The following is a 24543-nucleotide window of genomic DNA, read 5'->3' on the forward strand; positions in this document are numbered from 1 at the left end:
CACATGGCAGGGGAATCAATGGGGCAGGCAGGCACCTCAGGGATGAGGGGGCAGTGTTGGGGGCTTGGGCTTGGAAGGGGGGGTCCTTGGGTTTAGGTTTTGGGGGGTAGGCTTAGATTTTGATTGTGGGAGAGGGGGTTTGGATTTGGGGTAGGAGTAGGGACCTTAGGCTTTGGAGGGTGGTTTCTTTGTAGGGGAGAGGCATGGACACTACTAGGGGGCAATGGGAGGACTGGGAGGTGGAAGATCTGGGTTGAGGCAGGGAGACATAGCACTTAGGGCCATCACAGGGTAGGACAGGAGCAGGGAACAGGTCAAGACTAGCAAGGAAAACATTTTTAGGTACACGGGGCGTCATGGTTAAAAGGTTAAGGAGTGGAGGTGGAGGGAGTGGTTGTAGAAGGTGCTGGTGTGCTCAACGTGGGTGCAAATGTGTGCAATGTGTGCTTGTGTGTGGTGGGTGTATGTTGGGTGGGTGAGTGAGGGTGTTTATGATTTTTGGAAGAAAGGTGGGAGGAAATGCAGGAAGACGGTATGCAAGATGTGTGAGTATATGTTGGGGTGGTGGCTGCAAGTATGGTGGATGTGCTGCATCTGGTTGTGAAGGTTGTCGTGGTAAGTGCGGATGTGGTATGTTCGATGGATGTCTGCGGGTCTGCTCTTGTGGTGTCTGTGGGTATGACAGGACTGGTGGCAGGATCAGGGAGTGTTGATGTAGTGATAGCAGGTGTGAGAGGTGATGTGACTGTGATGGAGGAGGTGGTGGGGGAGACAGTGTAGGGAGTGGCTGTTGTTGTGTCTGCAGGTGTGTGTTGACTGTGTGCATGCTTGTGGTGTGTCCTGTGGTGCCTGTGTTTGTCTTTGCACACCTTGGCCCTCATTACAACCCTGGCGGTCAAAGACCGCCAGGGCTGTTTTGTCAGAAGCACCGCCAACAGGCTGGCGGTGCTTTCCTTGGAATCACAACTGCGGCTGAAGTGCTGCGGTCGCACCACCGGGACTGGCGGTTTCCCGCCACTTTGGTCCCGGCGGTTTCCCGCCACTTTGGTCCCGGCGGCTGTAATCCCCCAGGGCAGCGCTGCCCAGGGGATTACGAGTCCCCCTCCCGCCAGCCTTTTCATGGCGGTATGAACCGCCATGAAAAGGCTGGCGGAAAGGGGAGTCGCCGGGCCCCCTGCCGCAGCCCCATAGAGCTTTTCACTGTCTGCATAGCAGACAGCGAAAAGCGCGACGGGTGCAACTGCACCCGTCGCACCGCTGCAACAGCGCCGGCTCCATTTGGAGCCGGCTCCCGTGTTGCGGCCGACATCCCCGCTGGGCCAGCGGGCGGAAACCGGGTTTACACCCGCCCACCCAGCGGGGATCTCCAAATGGCCACCGCAGGAGTGTGGCTGCATTGGTGGCTGCACGGCGTTTACAACACCGCCGCCCGCCAATGTTGTAATGAGGGCCCTTGTCTGTTGTAGTGGGTGAATGCTGGTTTGTATGTGTGCTCTGGATGGGTGAAGGGAGAGCGGTGTTGGATTGGGCACAGGTAGCTGGAGGGGGTACAGAAGATGAAGGAACACTGGCTGCCTTCAAAGAGGAGGCAAGAGCCTGAAAAGAACTCTGCAGGCCAACCAAGGCACCATGAATGTCTTCCAGGTAGGCATTACTTGCTGCATCTGGGATGTCAGTTCCTGGATGGAAGTCAGGATGGTTGACTGCCCCAGAGAGATGGACCTCAGGAGGCCAATAGCCTCCTCATTGAGGGCAGCAGGGCTGACTGGGGCAGGGGCAGAAGTGCCTGGGGCGAAGGAGACGTCCACCGTCCTGGTTGAGCAGGCACGTGTAACTGGGTGGGGAGCTACAGAGAGGGCAGTGCTGGTAAGGGTGGTGGCGGACAAGGATGGTGCTGGGATGGACCCAGATGGGTCCGCCACCACCAGGGAGCTTCCATAGGAGGAGGAATCTGAAGATGATGTAGCTGTACCAGTCTCCCCCGTGGTGCTCACCTCGCCCTCTGTCCCACTGGTCCCTTAGGCGTCGGTGGACTCTGCCTCCTGGGTCCCGTGGGCTGCAGGTTCCCCGCTCACGAGTGCCCCTTCGCCTGATGATGCTGATGCACACAAGGATAGAAGAGGACAGGGAGAAAGGGTGGAAGAGAAAGAAAGGGAGGAAAGGGTCAATACCTACCCATCTAGTTCATATACCAACAAGCAATCTACTCCTCCTCTGGTATGGCAAGGAATGGCTCTGATACATTGTATCCAGATTTTGGTCATGAAGACATAACCTAATATTCAAGCTGTTTCCTCCTAATGACTAGTTTGGACATGCTGCAGTTTGTCATCAGTCGTTCTACAATGGCAAAAACGACCAACTACCACATATACTTACTAATCTGACACTTTTGACATATTGTTTTTCAAACGTCCTGGATAAGTACATTGCACACAAAATATAGGAGGTTGGTAAAGGACTCATGATGTACAGAAGTCCATTAACAATGCAATTATTTCACAGTAGATGTTCCCTACTCACAGGACTCATAACCCAATATCAGCCCTAACTAGATGACATTGGCTATCTAAAGCAGACTCAGGGATAGGGAATTAAGGTTTGGAAATCACTCAGCATAGGAGTGGGTCTAAATGTAACTGTACAAGGTGGTATAGCACCAACATATTACTGCTTGCATGGTGTTTAAAAGCTTGCACCACTTCTAAACAGTGGAACTACCTCATTAGTACCTAAGTAATCTAACTGACACAATAGAAGCCAAACAGCTGATATTAAACAGTCTGTACTCATCCCCTTGTGGTCTCTGTGCTGACCTCCCGCACCCATCTATCTCCGGGAAGGCCACTGCCAATATGTGGGCCATTAGGGGGGTCAGGTTCCGATGGGCACCCTTCCCTCATTGGGAGGACGTCCCCAGCTGGGCCTCTGCGGTCTTCCGGGCCTAACATCCCAGGTACTCCTACCGCTTTCTGCAGTGGGTGCTCCCCTGGCTCTGGACCCCGAGGTTCCGCACTTGCTTGGCGATGGCTCTCCATAACCCCTTTTATTGATGGGCGCTGACCTGCATGGGAGACACAGACAAAAGGAGATATTCATGTAGAGTTACAGTACACCTACAGCAGTGGCCTATACAAAGCATGTGAGGCAGATGCTCATACAGAGTCTACAATTAACCATTATCATTTATACGACACAACCCCAGCAGTCAATCATGCCATGTCAATATTCACACACTTTCGCCGTCAAACACCACCCTAACTGATAAGTATTCCACATTGTACTGACCTGTTTATCTGGAGCCCCATACTACTGTCCATACAGGGATAGGACACCTACCACCAGTTTCTCAAGTTCCTCTGGAGTGAAGGCTGTGCCATTGTGGCTTCCAGATACAGAACACAGCAGCTCACTTAGTGGAGGTCTTGCTTGCTTGAGTTTCAGGAGCCAAGTGAGCTGGGCTATAGAAAATGGTGGTCGTGGCCGCCGCGGTCATGACCGTCACCACCAGCAATAATCATCAATGTTAACCAATGAGGAGTTGCACAGTGGTTCCGACCGCCTCCCACCATGATGACTAACGCTGGCGGTATGAGGTCACTTTCATCTGTCCTCTGCATGTAGGACAGGCGGCTGCCATTTTACATATTTTTTAAGATATCTATGTCATCCTAGTGCATCATAGCTTGATGATAATCACCAGTTGCTTGTTGTACGATGTCAACTCAGGTGAACACACTTGTAAAGTGAGTGTCACCTGCCAATATGTCTGATGTATTGCCTTAGCATTGGGTGGACGTTTGTTAACTGTATCTGACTTAGGGACGAGTTTACTATGTCTGACATCCATCGCTGTACAGAACCCTTATCGCAAGTATAGCGATGGAATTGACAGCCAGGATATTGCAGTTGTGAAGTTTGTGAATAACTGTTTCCCTGTGTCAGGTTTCAAATACCTTACATGAGTTGTCCTGTTTTCCACTTCTATGGTGTACTTTAGTAACAACAGTGTAACAGATGTCCTGAAATTTGTTCTGTCCTATGCCTAGGTTCAGTCCAATGGGGAGATTGAGAAATGCACCGGTCTACCAGCCCCTAGTGAACCGTGCATACCATGGAAGAAAGACACCTTATACAGACCTATTGTCTGAACCGTCAGACCATCAGGGAAGTGTGTAAACAGTTGGAGCCAGAACTTCTGCCAGCCATGCACAATCCCTATGCCATTCAACCAACAGTACAGGAGTTGTCTGTCCTGCATTACCTCACCTCAGGATCTTTCCAGGTGACAGTGGGACTGGCTGCAGGAATGTCACAGCTGATGTTCAGTTTAGTGTCACAGGATGTACTGGATGCCTTACTCAAGCACTTAAACAGCTACACCAGGTTCCCACAACGTGCTGATCTGTAAACTGTGAAGCCTGCCTTTTATGACATTGCACTTGTTCCACATATAATAGGGGCCATTGATGGCACTCACACTACTTTGGTTCCTCCCAGGGCTAATGAGCAAGACTACAGGGACAGGAAGAATCACTATTCAATCAATGTGCAGGTGGTGTGTCTTACCGACCAATACATATCCCATGTGACATCAAAGTTTCTGGGATTTGTAAATAATTCTTTCATCTTGAGGAACAGCAGCGTCCCACAAATGATGTCATGACTACAGAGAGAAAGGGCCTGACTCATTGGTAAATGTACCACTGTCTATGTCTAATGACTATGCTACTTCACTTCATAGTCAGCTCTGTGCCTCTCATAGTTCCCTAATGATTTGTATCTTTGTGCACACAGGTGACTCCGGCTACCCTAACCAGCCCAGGCTCCTGACACCAGTGAGGTACCCTACAACAGATGGGGAGGACAATTACAATGAGGCTCACAGACAATGCATGTAATTGAGAAGACATTTGGGCTACTGAAAGCAAGATTCAGATGCCTACATATGTCCAGTGGTGCCCTACAGTACAGACTACAGAAAGTCTGCCAAATCATTGTAGCATGTTGCATGCTACATAATCTTGCCTGAGAAGACACATTCCACTGTTGGATGAGGAAGAGGTGGCAGCTGGACCAGTGGCTCAGGCTGATGACTTTGTAACTGACGAGGAGGTAGACGAGGAGGATGCAGCTGACTCCAGGTCTTAGTTCATTCGGCAATTCTTCCAATGAATGCCAGGTATGTGTGTCTAAAGTTAATGGACCCTCTAACCCTCTCTGCCTAGTGACATTGTCCCGCCTTGGGTTTTGCATCAGGGGATATGAGTGCACTACATCCATTTGTATGTGTTATGCATTTTGATGGGATGCTGATTTACCATCAGGGGAGGTGTAATTGTTATACTGCCAAAGCCATGTGGTACTTGCTGTTGGCATTGCATGACTTCAGCACAGGCATCCCCATGTTGCATGGTTTCAAGAGTGCAGTTTGGATGTGAATGATCTGGCCTAATCCTATCACATAACAGTCCAGCTACCCATCTACACTGTTCCCAAAGTTGATGTCTGGTACCTACCTGTTTTAGACATTGCAAGATAGGTTTTCTGTTGGTGATGTTCACTATGAGGAATGGTTCTTTTACTCTGCACATGTGTGACCTACAGACCTATCTTGTAGATATGTGGTGACCTCCCCACTGCAACATGAGTCCTGTGGATTGCATTATGTCCTGTAAGTGTATTGGATGGGCAACATGGGAGACATCATTGAAGCTTTACCCTATCTTGATCTATCTTCAGGTCAGCTGTGTGGTTCCACTCTGCTTTCTGACATGACTGTTGGCAGCCTTGGCATAGGATTACAGTACAGGATGGATGTCATGACACACCTGCTGGACATTCCTGCCACATCTGTCCTTCTGTCAGACTTATTCACACCTATATGTGCATTTCAATGCAGATCTTTCACATTAAATGGCACTGGTGACAATGATTACACGTAAGCCATTACAATGCTGAAATATGTTTATTGTGCTTTAAAGTGTGTTACCTGAGGAGTGGGGTCATGGTGTTTGAAAGTATCAGAGTAGGTGGCCCAGCTGTTAATTTCACAGGTCCAGTCTCCAAGGCAAAGGGGAACGTCAACTGGGTGTCTCCGTGGCACACAAGGGAAAATGTTCAGGAGAGAGATCACTTCCTGGCGGTGTTTTTGGTCTTGGCCTCAGGTCCTGCAGGATGCCTGGATAGACAACCTTGTTTGCTTGGGGGATCCTCAGCTGCAGGGGTAGGGGTGCTAATAGTCTGTGGGTCCTCTTGCTGGGACTCCATTTCAGTAGATGTGGCAGATGTAGATGGCACAGGTGTTGATTGGCTAATGGCAGGGGCCTGCTGGTGGGTGGAGTACACATGCAGGATGCTGGTAAGTCCAGTGAGCATCCCACAAATGGAGGCCATTGTGGCATTGTGTGCCTGCCACTGCTGCATGGCCTCCTGGTGGTATTCCCCGTGCAGCCTCTGGTTCTCCTGAAAGGTTGTCAGTATTTGACCCATCCTCTCCTGGGATTGCTGGTATGCTCCCAGGAATCTGGAGATGGCCTTCCAGCCAGTCGTGTCCCATTGGTGCCTCATCCCTTGACCCACCGTTGCCCTCCCACTGCCCCTTGCCTCCTGTGGCTGTGACCCTAGGAAAGTGTGCCCATTCCCACTGACACCAGGACCTTCTTCGTCTTGGATGTTGGGGGTCGACTAAGATCCCTGTACTATGGGGCACCCTGTAGATTGATCTGTCCTTGGGACACAAGTTTGGGAAGGAGCCACAGACGTAAGGGACTCCGATGTGGGCAGGGTGAGACTAGTGGTAGTGGACTGACCAGTCAACCGGGATGGGCCAGGTGAGGCATCCCTTTCCAGATATCCAGAGTTGTAGTCCTCAATTGGACCTACTTCCAGGGGATGACTGTCTGTCTCTGGCATCCTCTTCTGGGTGGCAGTAGTATGGATATCTGTGGGGGGAGAGGAAGTATGTTACATTGTTGAAATGTACTTATTACAGGGAGTGTTGTTGACTTACAAGAGTCCAGTACTCCTGGTATTCCAGTCAGGCCCTCTGGGTGCAGGATGGCCAAGACCTTCTCCTCCCACGATAATAATTCCGGGGGGAGGAGGTGGAGATCCACTGCCAATCTTGTTGATGGCTATCTGGTGTCTTGCCGCCATGGTCCGGACCTTCCCCTGTAGGTCATTTAACCTCTTCCTGATGTCCTCCCTTGGGCGTAGATGATTTCCCACTGAGTTCACCCAGTTGACGATCCTCTGCAATAACTCTGTTTTCCTGGCTATGGATGTATGCTGAACCAGTACTCCAAACAGTTGTGGCACCACTTTGACGATTTCGTCTCCCATGACCCTAAACTCCTCATCTGTGAATCGTGGGTATTTCTGTTGTGAAATGGTGGATGTGTTGTCGGTGGTGGGGTGTGTAATGTGCGGGGTGTGGGGTATGCTGTTTGGTGAGGTGAGGTTGTGTGGTTCGGTGTTCTTGTGGTATGTGGTGTGCATTGGTGATGTGTTTATTGTGTACAGAGGTGCAGTTGTGTAGTGTGTGCCACATGTTAGGTGTGGTGGTGCCTATGGTATCCAAGTGCAGTGTGATCTATTTGTGCATTCTTCCTTATCTCTGTGAGTAATTTAGGATGCAAGGGGTTGTGGGTAAGTGTGGGTGTGTGTTTTATAGTGCAGTGATCAGGTTTGTGTGGTGTGTGTATGTTTCAGGTATGGGGTATTCATACTGTCCAATGTGGTGTTGGGTCCTGGTGGAGTTGAGTTTTTAACCACGGCTGTTCAGACCACCAATGGCTTACCGCCGTGCAAAGACTGCTGTGCTGATTTGTGGGTTGTAATTTGGAGGGCAGAATGTTGTCAGCATAGCGGTGTGGGTGCTGGGACCGCCTCTCTCCTGCCTTTGTTCAGCCTGGCGGTGTCAGATTTGGCTGTTTTTGGGCAGTCTTCATTTTCTAACTCATAATACAGTGGTTTTTGGTGCCCGCTGCCATGGTGGTCTTCTGAAAAGATTGCCAAACTCATAATGATGGGCTGAGTCCACTAACACCTACATCTCAATAGTCGCCTGCATCAGTGGCCCCAGAAAATAATAATATCCAGGATGCTATTATGGGCATGTTTAGGCAGGAGGGGCCCTATGACCTCAACCAACCAGTGGCACGTTTGCACAATGGGAAGCTGGCAAAGTTGTTAATAGTGGCCCTCCTCTCTTTTTCAGTTGTGGAAAAAGTGGGATTGTTAGGGTTCATGGCAGCCTTATGCCTGAAATGGAAGGTTCCAGGGCGGCCCTATTTTGCAAGAGTTGCTGTTCCAGTGCTGCATCATGATGTGCTGCAATTGGATGGACAAACTTTGGAGCAAAGTATTGTCCACACTGTCCACCTGTTGACAGACATGTGGACCAGTTTTCAGGCTACTAATTACATGCGCATCACTGCACACTGGGCATCTTTTGTGGGGGTAAAACAAAAGCTAGCTACAGGTCGTGGCCATGAAGAAATCTTTGAGATCGTTCGGCGGCATGCAACAAAAGCCACATTCGCCATGGAGAAATCACAGACAGATGGAAATATTTTGGAGGATTGTAATAGCAAAGTGTCTGAATGGTTGTGACCAAGAGGTCTCTGAATTGGATTTGTTGCCATGGGCAATGGCAGTAACGTAGTCAAGGCCATGGCAGATGGAGGCTATTTCAGGGTCCTGTGTTTGACCCACTGCTTCAACCTTGTTGTGCAAGATTTTCTCAAGAAAGAAGACATAGTTAGCAACATACTGACCACCCGCAGATGAATCTGCACTCATTTCAGCCAATGTTTTAATGCCCAGAAGCAGTTGCGGATTATTCAATGTGGTAACAGTCTACCAGTTAAAGCCCTGAAACAGGAGGTGCCAACACTTTGGAAGTCTACCTATTCTATTTTGCAACGTCTGAGCAGTACAGACATATCAATGAATATGTTGTTGATCGAGGAGGGGATGCAATTTCAAAAGCTATGACCATGGAAGCTGACAAAAAGGACCTAGTCAAATGCCTGAGATGTTACTCCCTTTTGAGGTTTTCACGTGGGAAGTTAGAAAAGAAGACACTATGATCGGCCAAGCTAATTTGTTATTGCATCTGCTACAGGAGCAGCTAAAGAAGGTTTACACTCGGAGGTGTGAATGAAAACCCAGAAGCGCATGCCTTAGTTGAGAACTTAATCCTTCGCTTGGCTTTTAATGCAAGGCTGCAAAAAGACATTATCTCATCCAAAGATTACATCTGTGCCACCCTACTTGATCAACACTACAAAGAAATTCCTCTTTTATTCCGTTTTCTGAAGGTGATGTTTCAAAATACAAGATGTGGATTGTAGAGCAAGCTGAAGAACTGGAAGAATGACAGCTGGATCTTAGAGACCCACTTAGCAGTTCTGGGGTGTCGCCTTCAACTCCCAATGAGGGTAGTCTTGTCTCACAACAGCCAAAACCAGCAACAAGAACACCAGCAAAAATAGAATCTGAAGAATCGGACCCAACCTCTGCATTGGCTTGGTTTGAACTGGCAGGTCTTAAGTCTAGTCCAGAGGTGAAGGTAAAGAGGTTGCGCAAGTTGTAGCACCAATGACACTTCAGAGAATGTTCCAGGAGTATCTGGATGACCCAAAAGGGGTATATGTTGATCAAAACTCATTGTTGTATTGGTATGAGAAGATGCGCCAATGGCCATAGATCAGCAGGCTGTCAATAAAGTGTCTGGCTTGTCCTTTAGCCAGGGTGTTTGCTGAACGTGTGTTCAGTGCAGCTGGTACAGTTGTAACAGTAAGAAGGACCAGTGTCTCACCTCAAAACGTAGAGAGAGTAACCATGATTAAAATGATCCAGCATTTTATACCACTTGTTCACACCGTTCCTGAAACATCACAGGAGGAGGAAGAAGATGACTGGTCAGAATCAAGTGTGTTTACTGACCAACTTCTGGGTGAACCACCTGAGTTTGAGGATGAACTCTACGTCCCTGACAGAGTATGCCAGTGCCACCAGAGAACCTTTAATTATTTCTCATTGAACTTCTTTCTTTCTTTATTTCTTTGCAAAAGAAATATGTTAGTGGAACCCTATGTTTGTGTAGGGTTCATCCTGTTCCACCATTTTCTAGTCACATATTACATGGCTGGATTGGAGTTGGACCTGTGTGCACTGAAGAAGCCCCTACATTCCCTTCAGGACATTGGAGACGATGCCTGCTCCCTCACATATCATTGCCTATCCTATTTTTCACATCACCTAGCAAGGTTATCCCAGAAGATCATTGATTAAAAGACTACCAGTGCCAATGCCAAATTCCACTGTGTTGCTACTTGCTACCAATGGCAGAGATAATATTTTGTTCAACCACCTTGCTTGAATTGGAAGAGGTAACTTCTAACTATTGCACCAATGAGTGGTGATATGATAATGAGTGACTGTGAGTGATTATTGATTATGTATGTGGTGGTTGACCGTGGTGGAGGTAGTTCAACAACTTTGTAAACTTGATTCTGATGATTTGCAATGTTTGGGGCTGATGGGTGATCATTTTTCCTGAAAGTAATTGGTTGTTCAAACTTAGTGAAATTTGCCTGCAGGGTCCACTCCCTTTTTCTTGTTCCTCAGACCAGACCAGTCACTTTAGTTACCAAACACAGATCTACACAAAATACTCCAGTTCTTTCTCTCTATTTGTTCTTGAACGGCGGTGCACTTGACTACACAGGTCTACCTTGCTCGGTTTGGGACTGAGACTGAGCTCCTCAGAATCAGGAGGAGGAGAATGGCAGAACTGAGGGCGGGACTGCCTCAATAGTCAGAAGGAGACTGGAGAGAGGTATGTTGTGGGGAAATGCTGCTGAACATGTATTTGTTATATTGCTACTCAAACATCAAACTCATCTTATGTTCTTGCTCTGCCTCTGAGTCTTCTTGAACACTCCTGACTCCTCATGAAGATCACCTAGCTTTCTTTTGTTCTTCTTTAGTCTATAATACTCTAACTGTTTTTTTTTCAATATACAGGCCTTCCACTAGTCCTCTCCAGCATTAACAAGACTTGGTGAAAGCTCAAGACTCCAGCTTACCTACCGGATAGTTTCAGCCAGCAGGCACCCAAGAGTGATGGACATTCTAAGAAGAATGGAGATGCACCACCCAACTTGGCAATACAGTGTTGTTTTCCTTTTAACAATCATAGTTTTTAGAACTAGGTGGGTTAACTTCAATCCTCCATAATTTGTATTTTTCAGCCTAGAAGACATAACATTTAGAGATATACTATCTTGGGTCTCTCTGGGGTGGATGGATTATTTGCAATGCATGTAACTGGACTGTGTCATACTTATCCCTTTATTGTTTCCTTCCACAACAGATTGCTGATGGTGTCCTGCAAAGTGCCCTGATTAATATTGAAGTGGTTTCTTGGTGTGTAGTCATACCTTTCCCCAAATCCCCTTTTGCATCCATTCAGTGAGCCCCTAACCATTTTCCCCTGGACTGTGTGATTTATTGAGTTGTGATTTAATTTTACAACATGAAATGATCACACACTTGCTGAGGCAGACGTGGTGAAAGCGACACTCACTCACAACATGACCTTCTATTAGCTGAGCAATATTCCACACTGGCCACATGAACATCATCAATCATGCCTTGTGTTGTGTGTTGCTTAAGTGCTTAACCTTGTCCAACCTCTCTTAAGCCCACTTCTCTTAACTCCATGATTTCATTTCCTAAGTTTACCTTTTAAATACTAGCTCCCCACCATTGCTCAGAAAAAGTTGATATTGCTAATATTTATTATCATATCAGGTCTTCTTTGTTGTGTGTCAGTTCAAATGCTGTCATTCTGATAGTCTGGCCTCAGTCTTCCTAAAGGTATGATATAATAAGACCCACTAACTCTTTGTTTTCTTTCAATCTAGTTGACAGTGATGAATAACTATTTGATTATTCCTGCAGTTGGAGCTTCCATAGGTGGGAGTGGACCCTTCTGTCTTCCCTGTTTGCACGTTAGCCTGCAACAGCCCCTTAAGATGCCACCTTGGGAAAACCCTGCAATAAGAAGACTTCCTCGCTTCATCTATTCAGGTAAGAGAAGAACTATAGATGGAAGTGTACTTGTTTAGTTAGTAAATAACTCCTATTGAAGAAGATGTCTGTGTGTCTCCAGGTTTTTGTAGCCTAAATAGGCAATGGCAATCATCCCCTAGTGGTCAATATAGCTGCAGAGGGCAGTAGTGCAAGGGTATATGTAAATGGCATACATTGTATTAGCAGATTTAGAACCAGGCTACAATAAAAGATACCCTTGCAAACTAAAACACCAAAATAAACATTTGAGGCATAAATCAAGTAAAATAAATTATACTTTTTTTATTTCTAACAAATACAAAAACCCACTCATTTCTCCCACAACAGGCCCGCCTCTCACCCCAAACAAATAGCCCCATCCTCGTAAAGTCTATTGAAAGTACAAAGTGAAGCCTGGTCCCAACTCTCTCCCCTCCCTGTCCACCCACAACAAGTCCCTCCCACCAAAACAAAAAAAAATAAAAAAGGGCTCAAAAGAGAGCATTGTCTATACGAGTGTAGAGCTGGTCCAGGCTGTGCTCAGTGCTCCGCCTCTCCCACCTTCAATGCGGTTGAGCCATTGTAGGAAACAAACCTGGAATTGCCTGCCCAAGTGGAAGGGGTGGCAGCAGTGGCAGTAAGGAACCCTGACGGCGGTGCCGTCGATTACCTGGCCACTAGGCTGGAGCCAGCACTACAAATGCTTTTCTAGTTTCTGGAGTTAGGGCAGATACAGTTGATACTTATCTATCATTAATTCCAATAGACCCGCTCTTGCCCAAATCCCTTTCATTTAGTTTCTACACTGACTCCTTAGAGGAAGATGAACAAATAAGATACGTCACACATGTCATGTATAAAATGTTGATGTATTTATCCTATCTGCCATAAGTAAATGGTGGGGGAAATGATTCACTGCACTATAGGGAAATGATTAGGTTATGTAGATTGTATTTGGCATGTTCGTCACAGAGTATGCCTTATGCCAAACTTGGAATCAAATCGGGCACTTACTAGTCCCACTTTACTCACTGGCCTCGCCAACCACCACAAATTCTTTCCAACAAATTAATTCGCTGGGCATTAAGGAAAGGAAGCAGTTTACTTTGGGGGGTTGGTAAAGCTTTTGCTATAGAATAGAGTGGTGTAAACGTTCATTGATTCATCATATGCCTAAGCTTTGCGTTATTCAATCATTTTGTAGATGAAAGTCCAAGGGGAAAATCTGAGGCATAAAATAAATCTGATATGGGAAACCATTAAATATATTTTGGAAATGCTTCATACAGCCATAAAAATGTGGCACATGCCAAGAATGTATTTTTCAATTTGTTTGCTAGGCTGGGATGGAAGAACCTAGGAAAGAATAAAGGAGTGATGTACTAAGAGGTGACTGAGTGACTAAAGGGAAAACAACACACCTTGTGTGTTTGGATTGCAATGCACTGAACATTTTGGAAATGCTGCATTAACTGAAGCAGAAGCACCTTGCAAAACCAACACTTCAGGCACAAACTGAACCATACTGCACTTCTTTGGTCATGGGTGGCAAAATGTCATGGGCAGGGAAGGGGTTGATGAATGATGATGATGGGTGGGATACATATCTGCCTTGTTGAAAAAATGCAATGTGTCAAGGGATTAGAATTTCTTTTTAAAATACCCGGCACTTTAAATCGTAGCTTTGATAACCATAAAACATAAAGTAAGCAAAGTAGGTGAGCAGCATGTCCCTCTATAGAAGAGATCCATTGTTTATTCATCCAAGCAATTATTCAATCATCCTTTCATTCTTCCCACTATTTTAGTCACCCATAGCCACCATGATTTAAGCTTTACTTTCTCTCATCCAGTATTTAACTGAAATTCACAATTCATTATCCATCCATTCAGTATCCACTATCCACCCTTTCTTTCAATCATCCTTTCCCCGATCCAGCCATGTACCCACTACTCACCCATGTGTCTTTTCACCCACCCAAGTATCCTTTCCTTTTGTTCATTTCACCAGTCCTTTCTTTTAATCTTGCGGTCTTTCACATTTCCATCAAGCCATCATTTTTAGCGTACATTATGTGTGCTTTTCATTAGTTGCAGACAGATGAAGCCATAAGTAACCCAACCACCGCTGTAGCTGTAACACAGGTGTTCACAATCACAATAACGCCCTTGTAGTTAGCTAGTTAGAAATAATAATTATCAATAAGCAAGCAATGTGACTTACCACCACCCATCCCTTCTACAGCTTCTCTCCTGCTCGATCTGTTCCTACAGCGGAATTTGGGTTGGCTTCACTGGTGGTCGGTGTGGCTCAAAAAAGACATTATACAGTTTTTAGACGTGAGGTACACATCTCCATATTTTTTAATCAACAAATGCAATGGTAATACATCATTACATCTTGGTTAGCACTGCAGTATATTCTATCAAAAATATCACTCTGGGCATTTTGTTGGTTCACAATGTTAGAAAATCCAGGTAGTCAAGCCAACCATAAAATTTGCATAATGGAGGGGCAGAGCTATAGCCAATGATGATAATGACTCAGAATCATTGGAGCACAATGAAGGGGTGGAATATAAATGGTGAATGAAAGACAGAAAAATAATAGGGATAATAGGAATTAATCAAAAATTGGAAAGGGGAATTAGAAAAAATTGAGATAATAAAAAAAGTAAACAAGGCAAAATTAAAAGTAGTATAATAGTGGGCAGAGATAAAAGTTAGGGAAATAATTAAATTAAAAAGTAGGACTTACCGGGATGGCATAGCCCTCAGCATTGGCACTGGTGGTTGGCACCCCCCAGTTTCTGCCAGACTCACCTTTGTGGCACCCCTCTTCTTGCCCTTGGGTGATGATTTAAGAAATAAAGAAGATAAAAAATAGGTTAGTGGTACAGTTAATCTCCACAAAATTATTATAAAAGCCAAATTCAGTAACATTGTACTTATATAAATCAGATTGCATGTTACTAGTTTTATCAACTGTCATTGCACTGGCTATACTACTAAAATTCCTATTCCAAATTTCCTTAACAAAATTACATTTGGAACTTATGCATGACAATGAATGTTCTTTGATTCTATTCTCATTTCTCAACTGCCTTCATGGAGCAATTCAGTCTCCCTTTTTTGCAATGCATAGATGCATACTCATACTACACATCACTGTGATTTGCTTGGGACAGTATGAGCTAGATAAAGAAAGTCACAGAGAACACTAACTCACTGATATCACTAATTCACTATGGTGACTGAAGGATAGAGGAGTATGCATTGAATGGCTTCTCAAATAATCAGCCAAAGCGAGCGCCAACGATTACGATTAGGTAGCGCCAAGCACCTGCCTAGCTCATACTGGATCACATAATAATACTCCTAACGTAAACCAAACATAATTTACCTCTAAGTGTGAGGAGCATGCTGTTAGGAAAAAAAGTTAGTATTGTGGAACACAAATACAACAAATAATATATTTAATACTCTCTGAGCCCTGGAATCTCAGTGCCTAGCAGGTCGAGCAGGTCCTGCTCATGGTTGATGATATCTGCCCAGTAGTGCATCAGCTTCTGGGTGGTGCACCAGACCTGAGTGGTGCATCAGGCACCTCAGTGCACCCTAGCCCAATGTAACCAATGCTCCTGCTGGGGGTAACTGCTACTAGGCCTGCCGTCTGTGCCAGCATGGCGGGGTGGTGGTGCTGCACTTAAAAAACTAGCACTGCCACCTCTTCCTCACTAAAGAGGGGCCAAGGCTGCCCCCCCTTGGTGGCGCTGCCACCCACAAGGTAGGTGGGTGCTGCTCGCTATTCGAGGGGCCTAGTGCTGCCGCTCACTTGTCTGCCAGCACCACCCTGCTCTGCCATGGTGCTGGGTGGTGGGTTGAAGAAGAAAAGAAACAGGAGGAGAAGGAAGGAAGAACTAAGGGAAAAAGAAAACAAAAATACAACAAGTCAGAAAAAACACAAAAAATTGGAAAAAAATATAAAAATAGACTCAAAAAGACACACCAATACAATAAATAAAGATGTGGGGTAGATTGTTTAGAAGGGTGGAGGACTGAAAAGATATATGAGGGATGAAAAAACAGGCTCAGCACCATAAACAGAGTAAAAAACAAGATGGCTACGCCCATGCAAACCACATGGTGCTGTTCGCATGAGAATTTGAATGCATTAACGTACTTTGCATTGTGTTTGACATACTGCACCCGCAGAACTATGTGTAGTACAACAGAGTTTTTTTGACACTTCATGGAGCTGTACATAGAGCGAATCCCTGAACTATACCCAATATAATTGTCAATCTTTCTGTAATGTCTTTAATGAAAAAATACAGCTGTATTGCTTCCCAACACTCAGCAGAGTCTTAATAGTTGTTAGTGTTTTTTAGTACTATTGGTGTGTGTTTATAGTCCACTTTGGGATAATACCCAATCACATAAGGGTTTATTTCTTAATTTTATTTCTTATCTTGTTTTCCATTGGTTTTTATTGTCATGTGACCAGAAATGGGAGTTTGAAATTCCTTTGTAATAGATGTGAAATTTCTTTGCTGCATACTAGTATCTTCTCTTTCCTCATTTTGTTTTTCAGTATTATTGTGCTACATTAGTAGTACGGGTGGACAGAATTTTTTAATTCCGACAGCAGCATTGCAGGACTTTGGTAATCCTGGGTTACTCTTTTAACACAGAATTACTGATAAATTCTGCAAATCCACTCCGCAGGCAGAATTAATCAGTCAGCACTATTGATAACCTTTCCGGAGGATATGCTTCCTGCTGTATAAACCTTAATTCAATAAATGTCACTAGGGAGATGTGAAATAACAGCATAGGTCACCTGTACCTCAACTGCATGTGGTAAGTCAGCACTCTTCCAAAACACATACCAGAACAGGTGAGTGCATCTGTATCCAAACTAAAGTCTGGCATGCAGAGTCAGCATGCAGTCAAAGGCGGCAGAAGCTGCTTACTTATCTCCCATGTGTCCTCATACCACTAGACCTTCTACCTTGGTTGCCATATTGTGCATATGAAGCACATGTAAGCTGAAGTAAAGAACGAGCTGCGTCTGAGTAAGCCCACCTATCGCAAGGGGAGGATCCGCCCAGAGCTGGAGCTCAGTGATTTGCTGCATGATGACAACCATATCTTTCAGTATGACCAAGGAAGAAGCCAGGAACTTCGACCAGTTAACTCTTGAAGAGAGTGGGGAAAACCTAGGTTAAACAACTCTCTTTTGTGGAGAGACAGGTCTGCTGAAACTCAGCACTGGTTGGCAGTGCTGAGCAGTGTATATCGTCTGATTCTGCAGAACACACCACAGCCTAATGCCTCTACACTGCACAGTTCCTTGTACTGATAATTTACACAGGTACGCAGCCAGCACCTTGAATACACTAGACACCTTCCAGAATTAAAACTGAACACTGCATAGCAACCAAGTGCTGAATACATTTACATGCCCAAAGCAGCTGAACACTGCCCTTCTTCCAAGGCCTATGTACACAGCAGAGTTCTTTGTACTGACCATTTACACTGGTCCATATCCAGTGATTGTAATTCATCAGAGGCCTGTCTGAGCTGAAGCTGAAAACTGGACACCTCTTAGTGCAGAGCACTATACAAGCGCTGATGCAGTTGAACACTGCACAGGCCACATGCCTTTGTACAGTGCATAGCTCCTATTACTGATCCATTAAACTGGTCCACACCCAGCACCTTTATTAAACTAGACACCTTTCAGTGCTGAAGCTGGACACTGGACAGTGCCTGGTACCAAGTGACGTGCATGCCCCTATTTGTTGAACACCTCACAGGCCCCATATATCTGTACATTGCACTGCTCCTAGTACTGGCCCTTTCACTAGTCTGCAGCCTGCACCTTAATCATACTAGAAACCTTTCAGTGCTGAAGGTGGACACTGGGCCCTGTGCATGCCTTGATGTTTCTGAGAGTTGAACAGATTCTGTTGTCTCTGTACAATGCACATCTCCTATTACTGGCCAAATACTGTGAGCCACTGCAAGTATTTGCACATGCATCCATGTTGCTGTATACTGCACAGGCTGCAATGGCTCTGCACAACTCATAGCACTGACTATTTACACTGGTCCTCTTTCTGCAGCTGAAATCCACCAGATACCTTCCAGCATTTAAGCTCCACACTGAATCACGCTGGTGCTGGGCACCGGGCATCTCCTGATGCTGCTGAAGCATCACACTGGTTCTTTGGCAGTATTTCTAACACATGTTCAGCTGCTGGTCAGCAATTGGTATACACTGGCTGTTGCCACTGCATGTCCTTCAAGCTCTTGGCCTTGAGCACTGCTGGGCTTATGGTGTCGCACATTGGCTAACTCCCATTGCTGTACAGAGTGAAGATTACAATGCTGCTGTGCACTGCTTGACTGTTGTTGGTTCTGCACACTCCACAACTCCTAGTGTTATAGGCTGATCTGTTTCTAGGTGTACATACTGCACAGCTCTCAGTGCTGGGCACTGGTCACCTCCTAAAATGTTGCCCACTGCACAACTCTCAGTACTGCACAGTATAGCACACTCCGTAGTTTCTACTGTCAAATGCGAAACACCCCATCATGTGATACACTGCTCAGCTCCTCCTTTAGCATATCAGTGTGTCCATAAACGTCTTACACTGGACAAATCACATTGAACACTGCACATATTCCAGTGCTGGTCTCTGCTCATCTCAATAAACAGAAGACTTGGGGGGTCATTCCAACCCTGGCGGTCGGTGTTAAAGCGGCGGTCAAACCGCCAACAGGCTGGCGGTAAAAAAAATGCAATTCCGACCCTGGCGGGAACCGCCAATAGAGACCGCCACTTTAACACACCGCCCGCCACGGCGGAACAAACAAACAGCGCGGCGGTCACCGCCAACAGACAGGCGGGAGACAATGTACCGCCCACCTTATCACAACCCACCAATCCGCCACCTTTTCCGGGGTGGTAGCCCCGCCGATAAAAACACAGCAGAAACAGACATTTCAAACGGAAAACGCTCACCTCCATACACCCCACGAGGAATCTGGACAGCATGGAACCCGAACTACACATCCTACCAGCCATTGTCTTCCTGCTCCTCTACCAGGAGCACGAACGCCGGCGCAGAAGACAACGGTGAGTACTGCACCTACGACACAGGGGAGGGGGAGGCAAAATATTACGGGGACACACATATGCGACACACCCACCCTCACCCACTACAACACACACATCAATGCATAGCAACACATCACAGTTACACCCCCAAACCCCCCGGAAGAATGCAAAGGCAAAAGGAAATGATTATAAATATAGAATTATATTGTAAGACTGAGTATAAAATATATCACACATCTATAACTTCATATACATAAATTGTCCAGTCCGATATGTCCATCAGCCATTGTTCGTGGGCCACTGGGCCAAAACACATGGGCAAAGCCCACGCAGGATACCTGCCTCCAAAGGAGAGAACACTGCAGGGGCATCAGATAGGAAAACTACAGGCACCTCAGAGGGAAGGGAAGGGGGGGCACCTCAGCCTGATGAGTCCACGACGCCAGATCCACGAGGGGCCTCCATGGCCACTTTGCCATCCTGGGGAGTGCAAAGCCACAGTCTCTCAAGTCTCTACAGTGGGTGGCTTGCCCACTGCCATATCCTGGGGAGTGCAAAGCCACAGTGTCTCAAGTCTCTACAGTGGGTGGCTTGCCCACTGCCATATCCTGGGGAGTGCAAAGCCACAGTCTCTCAAGTCTCTACAGTGGGTGGTTTGCCCACTGTTCAATCCTGGGGAGTGCAAAGCCACAGTCTCTCAAGTGGATAACAGTCTCCACTGGTACTGGAGGGGGACTAGTGCCCAGAGTGCTTCGTGCAGCCCTGCCCAACACAGATGCGGGCCTGCCTCTTCCGCCAATGGGCCAGCGGTGCTTGAGATGAAGGGCCCAGTTCAGCAGTGCTTGAGACGGCGGTGCCCAGCGGAGCGGTGCTTGAGATGAAGGGCCCAGTGCAGCGGTGCTTGAGACGGCGGTGCCCAGCGGAGCGGTGCTTGAGATGAAGGGCCCAGTGTAGCGGTGCTTGAGACGGCGGTGCCCAGCGGAGCGGTGCTTGAGATGAAGGGCCCAGTTCAGCGGTGCTTGAGACGGCGGTGCCCAGCGGAGCAGTGCTTGAGATGAAGGGCCCAGTTCAGCGGTGCGTGAGATGAAGGGCCCAGTTCAGCGGTGCTTGAGATGAAGGGCCCAGTTCAGCGGTGCTTGAGACGGCGGTGCCCAGCGGAGCGGTGCTTGAGATGAAGGGCCCAGTTCAGCGGTGCTTGAGACGGCGGTGCCCAGCGGAGCGGTGCTTGAGATGAAGGGCCCAGTTCAGCGGTGCTTGAGACGGCGGTGCCCAGCGGAGCGGTGCTTGAGATGAAGGGCCCAGCGGAGCGGTGCTTGAGATGAAGGGCCCAGCGGAGCGGTGCTTGAGATGAAGGGCCCAGTTCAGCGGTCCTTGCCCTGTTCAGCGGTGCTTGCCCTGTTCAGCGGTGCTTGCCTTGGTGGTCCTTGCCCTGTTCAGCGGTGCTTGCCTTGGCGGTCCTTGCCCTGTTCAGCGGTGCTTGCCTTGGCGGTCCTTGCCCTGTTCAGCGGTCCTTGCCCTGTTCAGCGGTCCTTCCCTGTTCAGCAGTGCTTGCCTTGGCGGTCCTTGCCCTGTTCAGAGGTGCTTGCCTTGGCAGTCCTTACCATGTTCAGCGGTGCTTGAGTTGGCGGTCCTTCATTGCCCAGCTGGGCTGTTCCTGGCGGGGCCCTCCTGGGCTGCAGTACCGGGCCTGTGTGTCTTCCTGCACACCTGGGATGGGGCTGGTGGGGCCCTCCTGGCCAGCTGGCCTGCTGCCGGACTTGTCGGGCGTGCTGCCCTTCCCACCCTTCCCTGCACGCTTGTGGCCCTTTCCCACCTTTGGCGGTGTGCCAGGTGGCACCTCACTTCCTGACGGTGCCAATGTAGGGATTTTGGTCCCTGGGGTCTTTGGTCGCTCGCGCCGGGCACTGGCAATCTTAGCATGCTTTTCCGGTGGTGGGCTGGCCGTGCCTTGGCTCCTAGCTGAACTGGATGCCCTTGAGGGTGGGGGACTCCACAGTCCATGGACAACAGTCTTCACTGGTCCCGGTTTTGTGGTGGCTGAGGTGCTGATTGGAGTCTTATGAGACGGACGGGGTGGGGGAGTTGTAGGAAAGAGGTCAAGTTTGGAAAGGAAAATACATTTGGAAAGAGAGGGACGGGTAGGTGTAGTGGGTATGGGAGTGGAGGAAGAGGATGTGGTTGTAGGAGTGTGAAGTCTTGTGTCTTTGCGTGCAGGTGCTTGGGCTGGAGGCTGTTGTGAGATGGATGGCTGTTGGGTGGGTGGCTGCCTGCATTTGTGTAGTTTGGAGGAGGGGGTCACAGACACACTTGGAGAGGACACAGGGGACGTGTAAATGGTAGTGGGGGTGGTGACTGCACGTGTGCGGAGTGTTCTGGTGGGTGTGCTGGTGATGGACGTAGTGGCTGAAGATGTTGTGCATGCAAGTGTGAGTGGAGACGTCACAGGGAGGGAGGAGGGAGACGAGGAGGAGGGGGACACAGTGGAGGCAGTGGCTGTTGGTATGTCTGCATGTGGATGTTGCTTGTGTGAATGCTTGTGTGATGTGTGGTGCTTATGTCTGGATGAGCTTCCCTTGGGTGTTGAGGTGTGTGCAGGCTGGTCTGATGGTGTGTCTGGGATAGGCAGAGGTACAGGGGATTGGGTCTGGGTGGAGGAAGTTGGAGGGGGGAGGCTAGAGACAGGGACAATTGCTGCTGTCAGTGCTGAGGCCAGAGCGTTGAACGATCGCTGATGGGCAGCCTGACCAGAATAAATGCCCTCCTGGTATGCATTACTCTGGTGCACCTCTCTTTGTACACCCTGGATGGCATTCAAAAGGGTAGACTGCCCAACAATGATGGTCGTTAGGAGGTCAATGACCTCCTCACTGAGGGCAGCAGGGGTGACAGGGGCAGGGCCTGAGGTGCCTGGGGCGAAGGAGATGCCCACCTTCCTGGGTGAGCGGGCAGGGGGCAAACGCTGAGGGGCTGCTGGGAGGGCGGTGCTGGTGCGCTGGGTGGCGGCTGTACCTGTTGTTGCGGGGGGCACGGATGTTGCCACCACCACAAGGGAGCTCCCTTCAAATGACGAGTCGCTGTCACTGACATCAGCACGAGTCCCCGCTGTGGAGCTCCCCTCGCCCTCCGTCTCACTGGTGAAATCCGAGTCAGTTGCATGGCCCGCCATGGCCATGTGAGATGCAGCTCCCTCGTGCTCCGATGCCACTTCTCCTCCGCCTGATGATGCTAATGCACACATGAACAGGAAGACCACAAAAAAGGGGGGGAGGAGAAATAAAGACATGTTGAGTGCATGGATTACCGCTACCGTTGGCGGACATGACAGACACAGAAGCCCCCTGCACTACGCCGCGCACTTGGGGTCCACTACGCAATCCGTGGGAGATGGCCTACAAGTGTCACGTTGTAGATGCCCCTCAGACTCGGTGCGATGCAAATGGGAGTCCGCCTCCTGACACCACCAAGTCACCGATAAAAACCACGGTGCATTGGAGTAATCAGGTGAGGGAAGGAAGGGGAAGGAACAGCATGGAAGGGATATCTGTAATGAGAAGAATACACAGCGTTAATATCACATTAGCCTATCTATTCTCGCAATGTCTCGCTAAAGCACCAACGACCGTACCTGCCAATATCTCCTGAGGGCAGGATTAGTCCCACGCCTGTCTATGCTCCATCTGAATCATAGATGGATACCACAGGCCAACGATGAACACAGATAATCTCCTATGGGTTGTTCAACACCCACTCTTGTACAAGATAGACAAAAAATAGTGAGGAAACAAAACGAAGAGAGAGAAGAAAAAGAATAACGGAAAAACCCAACTCGGGCTCCTTTCGATAACTCAGTTAAAACACTGAGCCTCTTGTCATAGTCACGCAACTGGTAGAAATGACCCATTCTTTCTACCCCATGTGCTAAAAAGCAAAAAATGTCCCAGCAGTTCCATCCCCGTAAAAGTAAACATTAGCACAGCGTCACAGCAGAATAAAAATGTTCTCCAGCTCTGAAAACAACAGTTCCTGGGTATCGAACAGTTCAAGTACAGGAATGCCGTGCCTCGGATATCAACAGTGTCTTGGTCGAATAGGATAGTGGGAAAAAAGGCGAGGGAATCCGGCACCAGATCGCCTCACCGCTTACCAACTCGAGACTCCCGACGATAACGGGAATATCCCAGACTTGAGGGAAACGAAAGAGCAGCAAGTAATCCACTGGAAGCCGAACGAGAATCCACCCTCGAGAACACCGTCAACAAGAGCCCTCGTTGACCATCCGACCTTGATTCGTGAAATGAATAACGCACAACGCTTCCTGGATGCGCGTGGTTTTACGCGATCTCTTCCGGCGATAGACGTCATGGGATATGTAGTCCAGAAGTACTACAATATCCTGATCGTCAATGCAGGCGCCGCGGTTAACTCCTGACAGTACGCCCTCCTCCAAAGCGCCTCCTCGGACCAGGCTTAGAGGGATGACGGGCATGAAACAGCCGCACCGCCCTAGGGGCATGGACATTGCGTTCTGGCTCCCACGAATCATCCTCGGCATTGTACCCCTTCCACGAAACCAAATACCACAGCTTACCCCCCCGTCGTTTGGAATCCAACACTCTGCGCACCTCGTATTCCAGCTGCCCATCTCTGACCACCGGAGGCACCGCCTGCCTGGTCGCTGAAAGGGCCGGTTTCAAAAGGCTGCAATGAAACACCGGATGGATCCGTAAGGAAGCAGGTAAATGGAGACGATAAGCCATAGGGTTTATCTTGCGTAACACCACATAGGGGCCAATGTAACGAGGATGAAAGACGCTACGCATCTTGAAGCATATATACTTGGTGGAAAGCCACACTCTATCGCCTGGCTGATATGCCGGTCCCTCACGCCGATGTTCATCACCCCATTTCTTATACTGTTCTTTGGCCGTCTCCAGATTGAGTCGTATCTTCTTTTGCACGGATTGGAGATTCTTAATCACAGCATGAACCGTAGGTTGATCCGTGACATCCCTAGGTATGGTTATGGGCAACATCTCTGCGTGGAAACCCGTGTTAGCATGAAAAGGAGACTCCCTTATCGAGCTATGCCAAGCATTGTTGTATGAAAGTTCGGCCAGCCATAGCAACGAAACCCAGGATTCTTGAGCGTCCTTTGCATAGCACCTCAGATATTTCTTCAGAGTTTGGTTAAGGCGCTCCGTCTGGCCATTGGTTTGCGGGTGGAAGCTGGTGGACATGGTGGATTCAATACGCAGAACCTTACACCACATGCGCCAAAACCTAGCGACAAACTGGGGGCCTCTGTCCGAGATAATGGTTCTCGGTAG

This window comes from Pleurodeles waltl, chromosome 10 (assembly GCF_031143425.1).
Source record: "Pleurodeles waltl isolate 20211129_DDA chromosome 10, aPleWal1.hap1.20221129, whole genome shotgun sequence".
In the NCBI taxonomy this organism is placed as follows: Eukaryota; Metazoa; Chordata; class Amphibia; order Caudata; family Salamandridae; genus Pleurodeles; species Pleurodeles waltl.